The sequence below is a fragment of the Hypanus sabinus genome, chromosome 6, assembly GCF_030144855.1.
Source record: "Hypanus sabinus isolate sHypSab1 chromosome 6, sHypSab1.hap1, whole genome shotgun sequence".
Lineage (NCBI taxonomy): Eukaryota > Metazoa > Chordata > Chondrichthyes > Myliobatiformes > Dasyatidae > Hypanus > Hypanus sabinus.
Genome location: NC_082711.1, coordinates 12,595,565 through 12,608,227, shown reverse-complemented (window position 1 = coordinate 12,608,227; position 12,663 = coordinate 12,595,565).

Here is a 12,663-nt window from a genome sequence, read left to right as displayed (position 1 = left end):
AAGTATACCGATATGTCCAATAAACCAGCACATCTTTGGATCGTGGGAAGAAAGCAGAACATCTGCAGGAAATCCATGTGGTGAGAGGGAAGAACGTACTTACAGGCAACGGTAATAAAGCTGTTATTGTTTCCCTTGTAATACCTCAATGCACCGATGTATAATGGCATTCAAGTGGTACGTGTGTCAATAATAAACCAATCTGGTTTCTTCAGCACCTGATAAACCTGTGCCCCCAGATCCCAGACTGAGGTCTTTGACATTCTCAGGTTCTACCGTTCACTGTGCCTGTCCTACCCTTCTTTGTCTTCCCCAGTACATCACCGACAGGAATCAGTTCTATCTGCCATTGCTCTGTCCGTGTTAATAACTCATCTACAATCAACAACTCCCCGCATTTCTGTGTCAACGCAAACTTACGCACTGTATTTTCTTATGCACTATATTTTCTGCATTCACACTCAGCCTGTGGTCGCAGGGAACAGGCTGTGCGGGTTGCAACACCGATGTCTGCTTTCGAGAAACCTGGTATTGTAGCTGCTGGATCCAGATAATTCTGGATTCTGTGTTTCCTTTCACTACCTCAAAGTACTGATGAATGGAATAATGTTCCTGGATGACACACAAGCAAAAGCTTTGCAGTGTATTTCAGTCTCAATAGTAATAATTTATAACATCAATAATCCTGATGAAGGATCTCGGACAGAACATCGACTACTCATTTCTCTCCATAGATTCTGACCGACCTGCTGAGTTTCTGCAGCATTTTAATCTTTCATTTTACTTTCCCATTCCAGTGATACGCTTTCAGGCTGATGAAGAAGGAACGTAATAGGAAAGGACAGAAGAAGAAATGGAAGAAGAAGGAAGTATCATAAAGATGAGAAAGTCTGCAGATGCTGGAAATCCAAAACAACACGCACAAAATGCTGGAGGAACTCAGCAGGTCAGGCAGCGTCTGTAGAAAGGAGTAAACTTTCAGGCCGAGACACTTCTTCAGGACTGGAAAGGAAGGGGGGAGGAGTCAGGTGAAGAAGGTGTGGGCAGGGGAAGAAGACGTTCAAAGTGGCAGATGATAGGTGAGACCGGGAATGGGGGTGAAGTGAAGAGCTGGGAATTTGATTGTGAAAGAGATAAAGGGCAGGAGAAAGGGGAGTCTGATAGGAGAGGCCAGAAGACCATGGAAGAAAGGGAGGGGGAAGGAGCACCAGAGGGAGGGGAAGGGCAGGTAAGGGAGGGACACAGGAATGGAGAATAGTAAAGGAGAGGGGCAGGGAGCGATTACCAGAAGTTTGAGAAATCAATGTTCATGCCATCAGATTACAATGGGCAAATTGGGACGGGAGAGAAGAGAGAATGTATGAGGCGTTGGATTATGTCAGTTGCTTGACCAGGGCAGTGAGAAGTGTCAACAATGAGAGTGGGACTCCACAGTGTGGAGTCTGCACATTCTCCTGGTCACAGTGCTCCAAATTCCATCTACATCCTGAAGGCATGCTGGATTCCTCCAGCATCCTGGATTTATAGCATCGCTTGTGTTTACCAATGATTCATCCCTGGGCACTCTCGGCCTATCCCAGGTCCAGAAAGGAACAGATAATCCGTCAGGAGTGCTCGCCCACTGATCAAAGAACCTGGGGTTTCTACCTGCTCACAAGAAGGCAGGGGGTCTGCCTACCACCTGCAGCAGCCAACACAGTCGGCCACTGCTACACTACCATCAAGAATGCCCAGCATTCCATCCTCGACACATTCTGGGAAAGCATGTAAAACCAGGCTCAAGGACAGCTTCCATCCTGCTGGTATAAGACTAGTGAAAAGTTCCTAAGTTTGATAAAATGGACTTTTGAACTCAGGAACCAAAGACCTTGGGGGTCATCAGCCCGTACCCTCGGAGCTCAGCAGGTGACGTGTATTTATTGAGAGATACAGCACGGTAACAGGCTTTTCGGGCCACCCAATTACACTAATTAACTCACTAACCCGTATATCTTTGGAATGTGGGAGGAAACCAGAGCACCCGGAAGAAACCCACACCGTGAAGGGGAGCAGGAATAGACTTCTGACAGAGAGCAGTGGAATTGAACCCAGGTCACTGGCACTGTAATAACATTACACTAACACTATGCTTGCCACACTCCTTTCAGACTCACTGGAATTCCTGCACTCTCTTCAAATTGAAACTACTTTTCCGGCATTCTCTTTTTACAGGTTCCCAGGAAAATACGTAATATTCTGTAACATCTACATAAACGTGAGGTTGAGACCATAAGATATGTGTGGCACGTGGCCAAGTGGTGAAGGCGTTGGACTAGCGATCTGAAAGTCGTGAGTTTGAGCCCCAGCCGAGGCAGCGTGTTGTGTCCTTGAGCAAGGCACTTAACCACACATTGCTCCGGTCCACCCAGCTGAAAATGGGTACTGGCAAAATGCTGGGGGTTAACCTCGTGATAGACTGGCGTCCTATCCGGGGGGGGGGGGGGGGGGGAGTCTCGTACTCTCAGTTGCTTCATGCCACGGAAACTGGCATAAGCACTGACCTGATGAGCCTGTAAGGCTCAGGATAGACTTTAACTTTAACCTTAAGATATAGGAACAGAATGAGGTCATTTGACCCATTGGATCTGCCCTGCCATTTCATCATGGCTGACCCAATTTTCCTCTCAGCCCCAATCTCCTGCTTTCTCCCTGTATCCCTGACTAATCAAGAATCTATCAACCTGCCTTAAATATGCATGAAGACTTGACCTCCACAGCTGCCTGTGGCAATGAATTCCACAGATTCACCACTCTGGCTAAAGAAATTCCTCCTCATCTCTGTTCTAAAAGGACACCCCTCTATTCTCAGACCGTGTCCTCTAACCTTAGACTCTCCCATCATAGGAAATATCCTTTCCATAATCCACTCTATCAAGGCCTTTCATCATTTGATAGGTTTTAAAGAGGTTACCCCTCATTCTTCTGAATTCCAGTGAATACAGGCCCAGAGCCATCAAACGCTCTTCATATGACAAGCCTTTCAATACTGGAATCATTTTCGTGAACCTCCTTTGAATCCTCTTTCGTTTCAGCACATCGTTTCTAAGATAAGGGGTCCAAAACTGCTCACAATACTCCATGTGATGCTTCACTGGGGCTTTATAAAGTCTCAACTTTGCACCCTTCCTTTGATATTCTAGTTCTCTTGAAATGAAGGCTAATGATGCATTTGGCTTCCTCACCACAGACTCAATCTGAAAATTTAGGAAATCCTGCACAAGGGCTGCCAAGTTCCTTTGTACCTCAGGGTTTTTTTAGATTGTCTCTCCATTTAGAAAATAGTCAACCTTTCCATTTCTTCTACCAAAGTGCATGACAATACATTTCTCGACACTGTATTCCATCAGCAATTTCTTTGCCCTTTCTTCTAATTGTCTAAGTCCTTCTGTAGCCTCTCTACTTCCTCAAAACTACCTACCCTCCAACAATCTCCATATAGTCTGCAAACTTTGGCACAAAGCCATCAATTCCATCATCCAAATCATTGACATATAATGTAAAAAGGATTGGTCCCAACACAGACCCCTGTGGGAACACCACTAATCACTGGCAGCCAACCAGAAAAGGCTCCCTTTATTCTCACTCCTTGCCTCCTGTTAATCAGCCACTGCTTTATCCCTGCTAGAATCTTTCTTGGCTCATAGGCTCATAGCTTGTTTAGCAGCTTCATGTGTGCCACCTTGTCAAAGGCCTTCTGAAAATCCAAGTACACATCAACGGATTCTCCTTTGTCTATCCTGCTTGTTATTTCTTCAAACAATTGCAACAGATTTCTCAGACAAGATTTTCCCTTGAGGAAACCATGCTATGGCTTATTTTATCATGTGCCTTCAATTACATTGAGACCTCATCTTTGATAATCAACTCCAACATTTTCCCTACTACTGAGGTCAGACTGCATGTAGTTTTCTTTCTTCTGCCTCTCTGCCTCCTGGATCCAGCATCAACCTGATTTTCCCACTCTACCTGCATGGCTATTGTAACATTGTCCTTTTGCATTCATTTTCTATCTCCATTGTAATTTGTAGACCGCATCTTACCAGTGTTCGGAGTTAATTCGAAACGCAGAGCTAAGAGACCACAGGCACTGGACTCTGAAGGAAAACACAAGCAGTGGAAGAACTCGGCAGGTGAGGCAGCATCCAATAAGGAAACGATAGTCGAAGTTTCAGGTTGAAGCAAGAGCTGACAGATAATAGATGGAAGTAGGTGAGGAGGGGTAATAGGTAAATGAAGGAGGGACAACCCAGACTGTAGATACAGAAAGCAGACTCCCCTCCATAGACTCTCGCTGCCTTGGTAAAGCAGCCAACATAATCAAAGACCACACTCAACTGGATATTCTCTCCTTCCCTCCAACCGGGCAGAGATACAAAAGCCCGAAAGCGTGATCCACCAATCTCAAGCTCGGCTTCTACCCCACTGTTGAACAGTCCCCTAGTACAATAAATGAACTCAACCTTACCATCTACCTCAATATGGGCTTGCACTTTATCATCTACCTGCACAACACTTTCTCTGTAATTTTTGGTTTCATCAGAATCAGAGTGAAAATTCAAAGTAAAGTTATTATCAAAGTACATATATGCCATCACATACAACCCTGAGATTCATTTTTTATATATTCACAGTAAATACAAGAAAGACAATCAAATCAAATAATGACCACCCCCATTCAATGTGCAAAAGACAACAAACTGTGTAAATACAAAAGGAAAAAAAATGATAAATTTGCAATAAATATTAAGAACATTCAACAAAGAGTCCTTGAAAGTGAATTCATAGGTTATGAGAGGCATTGATTGTGTGGATAGTCAGAGGCATTTTCCCAGGGCTGAATTGGCCAACATGAGAGGGCACAGTTTTAAGATGCGTGGAAGTAGGTACAGAGGAGATGTCAGGGGTAAGTTTTTTACACAGAGTGGTGAGTGCGTGGAATGGGCTGCCGGTGATGGTGGTGAAGGTGGATACGTTAGGGTCTTTTAACAGACTCCTGGATAGGTACATGGAGCTTAGAAAAATAGAGAACTATGGGTAACGCGAGGTAATTTCTAAGGTAAGGACATGTTCGGCACAGCATTGTGGGCCTGAGGGCCTGTATTGTGCTGTAGGTTTTCTATGTTTCTATGGTTGTGGGAACAGTTCAGTGATGGGGTGAGTAAAGTTATCTGCTCTAGTTTAGGAGCCTGATGGTTGAGGATAATAACTGTTCCTGAACCTCGTGGTGAGAGTCCTAGGGCTCCTGTACCTTCTTCCTGATAGCAACAGCAAATAAAGAGCATGACCTGTTTGGTGGAGGTCCTTGATGATGGATGCTGCTTTCCAGCACTGCATGTGAATGTGCTCAATGGTGGGGAGGGCTTCAGACTGAGACCCCATTTCCTGCATTTTCTTTTAAGTTCATCAGATTCCCAGGAAAAGATCGTTATGTTCTGTAACATCTAAGCATGAGGTTAGTTCAAAATGCAGATATATAGAGACATCAGATGCTAGACTCTGGAGCAAAACACAAGCACTGGAAGAACTCAGAGGGTTAGGTAGCATCTGTGGAAGGAAATAGACAGTTGAAGTTTCTTGACTGAAAGAGGGGGGATAGTGTAGAGCTGTAGGGAGGGAGTGGAGCAAGACCTGACAGATAATAACCAAGACTGTATAACGTATTGTCAGCAGTTTTGGGCCCCTTATTTAAGAAAGGATGCCCTGGTATGGAGAGGGTTCAGAGGAGGTTCATGAGAATGATTCCAGGAATGGAAGGGTCATCATATGGGTAGCGATTAAAGGCTCTGGGCTTTAACTCACTGGAATTTAGAAGAATGGGGGGGGGGGGGGAATCTCATTGAAACCTACTGAATGTTGAAAGGACTAGATAGAATGGATGTGAAGAGGATGTTTCCTTTGGCAGAGGAGTATAGGCCTAAAGGGCACAGCCTCAAAGTAAAGATACATTCATTTAGAACAGGGATGAGGAGGAATTTCTTTAGCCATTGGGTGGTGAATCTGTGGAATTCTTCCCACAGGTGGCTGTGGAAACCAGATTATTGGGTGCTTTTAAGGTAGAGTTTGATAGGTTCTTGATTAGTCAAGGCATGGAAGGCTATGGGAAGATGGCAGAAAATGAGTTTGAGAGGGAAATAGATCAGCCATGATTAAATGGCAGAGCATACTCAATGGGCCGAGTGGCCTAATTCTGCTCCTATGTCTTTACCTGTGATGGACTGGGTTATATCCACTATTTTTTGTAAGACACTTTCATTCAAGGGCATTCATGTTTCCAACAGGCTGTGATGCAACCAGTCAATATACTCCCCACCACACATGCATATAAGTTTGTCAAAAGTTTTAGATGTTGTGCTTTCTTTGTTCTGGCACTTACTTGCTGGACCCAGGGCAGATCCTTTGAAATGAAAACACGAGGAAGTTAATGTTGCTGATCCTCTACATCTCTGATCCCCTGACAAGGGCTGTATTATGGACCTTCAGTTCCCTCTTCCTGAAGTCCTTAGCTCCTTGGGTCTTGCCAACATTGAGCGAGAGGTTGTTGTGGTATCACTTAGGACAGGGGTCGGCAACCTTTACCACTGAAAGAGCCATTTGGACCCCTTTCCCACAGAAAATAAAACACTGGGAGCCACAGAACCCGTTTGAAATTTAAAATGAAATAACACTGCATATGTTTTTTTGCCTTTATGCTGTGTATAAACAAACTATAATGTGTTGCATTTATGAAATCGATGAACTCCTGCAGAGAAAACGAAATTACATTTCTGCATGCAACAAAAACATTTTGAACTCCGAAAAAAAGACATTGGGTTGAAGGTTACTTTTAAGTAGAATACTCAATGTCCATTTGAGTCATTCTTGTATTTATGAAAAATGCCGAACTTAAATTGTCCGCCAGCAGCAAACCAAAAATAACGTCAGCCAGCTGTCAACCTGAAAAATAAAAGGACTATTTCACTGAACAATGAAAAAATATGACTATACATAAAACAATAGGCAATTAAAATATTTATCATACTTGGTTAATGGGATTTCTGCTCCTGGACCTCAGCGCACAGCGTCTGCACATCAGGGCTGTATGACGTCACCTTCATCTTTACACAGGATCGCAAGCTGTCATCTGTGAGGCGTGCGCGATGTTTGTTTTTAATAAAGTTCATGTTGGAGAACACCTGCTCACAATCGTATGTGGATCCAAAGATCGACAGGACTCCAAGTGCATACTTTTTAATGTTTACATGAATGTTGGGGATAGCATAGTTTCGAACACAAGTTTGTCCGGTTAGGGGAGGTTTTCAATATCACCCCATTTGTGATTCTGAGCAAGAAAGGCCTTCTGACGGGCAACATCTTCAAGGTCTGCTGTCAAGCGTCTAAACTTGGACACCCATATATCTTTGTTGGCTATGTCGGCCAGTTCCATCTCAAGATCAGGTTGACTCACACCTGCCAATGCAGTCGTATTCAGTAGGGATGGATCGATGATTAGGGGAGTGACCAGGAAGGATAATGTGTTTTTTTCCTCTCTGAACTCACAGAAGCGTTTCCCAAACGATGCTTGCATTGCGATGATTGCAGAATGTAAATACTCCAAATTTATCATGTCGTGAGCTTGTTTGAACTCTCTCAAATTGGGGAAGTGAGACAATGTGCCTTTCTGTAAATCTCTGGCAAGCACTGTCAACTTGCGCTCGAATGCCAAAACATCCTCCAACATGTGCAGGGCTGTGCGTCCTTTCCCCTGAAGAGCTGTGTTCAGCGTGTTCAGGTGCGCTGTCATGTCCACCATGAAGTGTAGCTTTTCCAGCCACTCTGGCTGTTCCAGCTCAGGAAAGGTGAGCCCTTTGCTGCCCAGGAAAGTTTTCACTTCTTCCAGACACGCGACAAAGCGTTTCAGTACCTCCCCTCTGGACAGCCACCGGACTTTGTTGTGCAGCAGGAGATCAGAATATGCGCTTTCCAGCTCGTCCAGTAACAAACAGAATTGACGGTGATTTAAACTTTTTGCCATTATTTTATTGACAATCTGAATGACAACATCCATTACTTCTGTGCATTCCGGAGGAAATGTTTGAACGCACAGTGCCTCTTGGTGCAAGATGCGGTGAAAAGTCAGCAGCTTTCTGTCCAGCAACTTCTGCAGGAAAGCCACAAATCCCTTGTGCGCTCCTGTCATACAGTGCCCCATCAGTAGCTACTGACACCAGGTGGGTGGTCTTTATTCCTTTGGCTCTTAAACAATTCAAGGCAGCCTCACAGTTGTCCTCCCCCCGTCTTTGGCCTTTTAGAGGTATCAACTCAATCATTTCTTCCTATGGCCCAACAGAGTTTACATATGGGCAGAACAGCGCTATTTGTTCAATATCACCTTTGTCTTTAGACTCGTCACAGGCAATCAAGGGGGCCACAGCTGAATTGATGTCTTTAATTTGCTGTCTTGTGATATCTTCTGCCATTTTTATGGTTCTGTCTTTGACAGTCTTTGCAGAGAGGGGCCTGATTTTCTGCACAACTTCACTCTTGTTTTTAAAGTCCGTGAATAGATGTTCTGAAATCTTAATGAAAGATTATTTTATATATTCTCCATCTGTAAACTGCTTCCCGTGCCTATTTCCTGAGCGGCAACAAAACTAGCATATGTAGTTGATTTTTCAGACTTCATCCACTTCTTGAAATGATTTTTGCTCAGATCAACCTTCCGCATCAGTTCCGAAATGGCTTTTTTTCTCTCATCTCCATCCAGATATTTTTGAGCAAAGGCTGTGTGTTTATTCTGGAAATGTCTTGTGACATTTGACTTTTTGTTGTTTGCTAGTTTCTCATTGCATATTAAGCATATCGGTAAACCAGTTTCGTCAGCAGTGAAAGCAAATGAATCTGCCCACGTATCATTTAACGTTCTGTTTTCTTCAGTCACTTTTCTTTTTTTAGAATTCTCCATAGTTAGCCTACCTTGGATTGAAAAATTAAAGAAATCGCACACTGGCGGGTGTCAGGCATTGGCAGTGGTGACGTATATTAATAGCGACAAAAACACGTTTCATTTAGATTGTACAAGATCAACATAATCTTCAAATTTAGAATTACATTTCAAAAACTAACAAACTAACATAAAATACATTTTAATTAAATACTCATCATTTATTTTCCAAAGCCACAGGGAGCCGCAGAACAGAGATGAAAGAGCCACATGCGGCTCCGGAGCCGCGGGTTGCTGACCCCTGACTTAGGAGATTCATTACCACCTTTGATTCAGCCAATGACAACAGCATCATCAGCAATCTTAAATATGGCATTGAAGCTGTACTTAGCCTCACAGTCATAAGTGTAATGTGAGTAAAGCAATGGGCTAAGCATGCAGCCTCGTGGTGTACCTGTGCTGAGGAAGTGTTGCCAATCTGAACTGAGGTCTGCAATTGAGGAAATGAAGGATCCAGTTGCATAAGGAGGTAATGAGGCCAAGGTTTTTAAGCTTTATTGATTAGGCTTAATATCATCCCATATGTTGTGAAATATGTTGTTTGTGTTGGTTGTACATTGCAATACATAAGAAAACTATAAATTAAAATACATTTAAAATTTTTTTAAAAAAGAGCAAAAAAATTAGGTAGTGTACAATAGCTCATTGTCCATTCAGAAATCTGATGGTAGGGGGCAAGGTGTTTCTGAAACATTGAGTATGTGCCTTCAGGCCCCTGCACCTCCTCAATGATAGCAATGTCTAGAGGGCAAATCCTGTGTGATGGGGGTCCTTAATGATGGATTCTTTCTGTGATTTTCTCTTGTACTACCTCAATGCACTGTTGCAATGAAATGATCTGGAAGATGGACTCTGGCCCTCACTATCTTATGATCTTGCACCTTATTGTCTGTCCGAACTGCACTTTGTGTAACTGTGACACACTACTCTGTTACTGGTTTTCCTTTGTATTACAATGCACTGTTGCAATGAAATGCTGTATGGACGGCTTGCAAAACAAAGTTTTCCACTGTACCTCAGTACACGGCAATAATTGACCGATTTGCCTTTTCTGGACCCTGCATTTCCCTCCATTGATGCTGCCTGATTGACTGAGTTGTTCCAGTGCCTTGCAGAATAATGGAATTGATATCTAATCATCTGGAAAACCTGCTTATTCAGCCCAAAAGCCCACACGGGCCAGATTATTGGAGTTTCCTGCTCCTAATTTGTGTGTATTAAAAGAAGGAAGCACTTTGACTGTAATTGGAAAACGCAATGCACACCAATGGGGGTGAGACTGAGCCAGCCATTGGAGCATCATGCCCACAGCAGGGCACCTACCACATCTGCCCTGGCCCCCTCACCCTCAATAGATAGATTTACTATCCTCTCCCTTGGAAGCAATTAGCACTCAAATAATGATGAGTCAGAGGACAGGAAAGAGATATGGTGACATACAATAAAATTTCCTTCACCCTTAATGAAAGTTTGTCATTGATTTCAGGGAAGTGGGGGAGGGAATATCTATATCAAGAGTATTGCAGCTGAGAACTTCAAATTCCTAGGGGTGAGTATCACCAGTGTTTACCTGGTCATCAACTAGCCCCAGCACTTTGGCATCATGACCAAGGAAGCTCACCAACACTTCTGTTTCCTCAGGCTAAAGAAATTTGGCATGTCCTTACTGACTCTCACCAATTTTTCATCAGTCTGGATGAATCATGGCTTGGTATGATAACAGCTCTGCACATATGCACAAGAAACTGCAGAGTTAAGGACACATCACTGAAACCAGCCTCCCATCTATGAACACTGTCTACACTTCTCACTGCCAGCCAGCATCATCAAAGACTCCACCCTTCCCAAACATCCTCTCTTCTCCCCTATCCCATCAGGCAGACGATACAAAAGCCTGAAAGCACGTACCAAGCTAAAGGAACAGCTTCTCTCCTGCTATTATCAGACTCTTGAATGAAGTATGATAAGATGGACTCATCCTCACCATCTACCTCATATATAATCTTGCACTTTATTGTTTACTTGCATAACACTCATTTGGAAGCTATTATGCTAAATTTTCTATTGTTATTGTTTTACCTTGTTCTACCTCAATGCTCTGTGTAATGCTTTGATCTGTATGAATAGTATGCAAGACACTGTATCTTGGTACATATCCTTGTTATTGTTGTTACACATTTATTCAGTGATACAGGATGGTGACAGGCCCTTCTGGCCCAATTACACCCATGTGACCAACTAACCCATACATCTTTGGAATGTGGAAGGAAACCAGAGCACCTGGAGGACACAGACAGTGGCGTGAACGGAACCAAGGTTGTGGATACTGTAAAGTGTTCCACTAACTGCTCTGCATTGGTTCCACTCTGAAATGCTGTCATTATACATGTTGTTGTTGTTATTGTTTTACCCTGTACTGTAGAGCTCAATGTACTGTGTAATGATCTGGTCCGTATGAGTGTGCAAAACAAGCCTTTCACTGTACCTTGGTACATGTGACAATAATAAACCAATACCAATACAATAGCTCAGCTTTATAAGAATGCACTCCAGGCAAGCAATTATGTTTTATTTAAACTTAAAATATCAGCAAACTTTATTCTGGATATACACAATTGCAATATTTTAAAATATTTGGATAAGGCTTCACGCATGCATTTTGGAGACAGTTCACAGAGGATACAAGACAAGAACAGCTGAAACATTGGTTGGCACTCCATTGGCCCCCATTTGGTAGCAACACACATACAATAAATTGCACTTCAAGTGGGACACTTTCGTTGACAGACACAAGCACAGGCTTCCATTGACTGCCAGCAGATTGTCTCCAGTCCCCACCCAGTAACTTCTGGCCTTACTTTTGATAGCCAACCTGCTGTGTACTTTTGGTCGATGCATGAAGTTGCTTCAACCTCAGGTGACTTTACAGATGGAATGTACGCGGGTGGAACGATGAAGCCTGCAGTACTTCCTGGACAGCAAGCTGACGCTGTGTCTTTAGCAGGGCAGGGCGGTGGTGCACCATATGGATTTCCCGTAAACTCTATCATACAATTGAGCAGGCATTTTTCACGTGGGATAAAGGGCTCTGCCACACTCACCAATCTCTTATGGCTTCCACCTGATAATCACCTTCCCTAAGTGTTAAACCTCCCTAAAAGCAATTTCAATGCATGGGCAAAAACCACTCAGGGCATACTGGGGGTGTGCTCAGTCAGAGGTAGCTTTCATGGTATCTTTATTAGGAAATTGAGAGGTAGAGAGCTGGGAATGCATAGGGAGGGAATTCCAAACAGTTCAGCGGGCAAGACAGCAAGCTGTAGTGTGACAACTCTCAGGGGTGCACCAGAAATCACATACAGAGGAATCGAAAGGAGTGGGGAAGTTGGATAGGGACACAGAGGGCTCAATCACCAACACGAGAAATTTAAAATCAAGAACCAGAGGTGATGGGTGAACAGAAGAATCTTAATGGTTAACACTCAACCTACATCACCCAAATCCAATCACAACCTCAGTCACAAGTCATCCAAAAGGCACTGGATAGTGATCAGGTGCTGGAATACTGACAATTCTACCTGCCCTGACTTGGCCAGACCAAACCAGCCAACTCACCGTACACCAGGCATTGAATAGGGTGACAA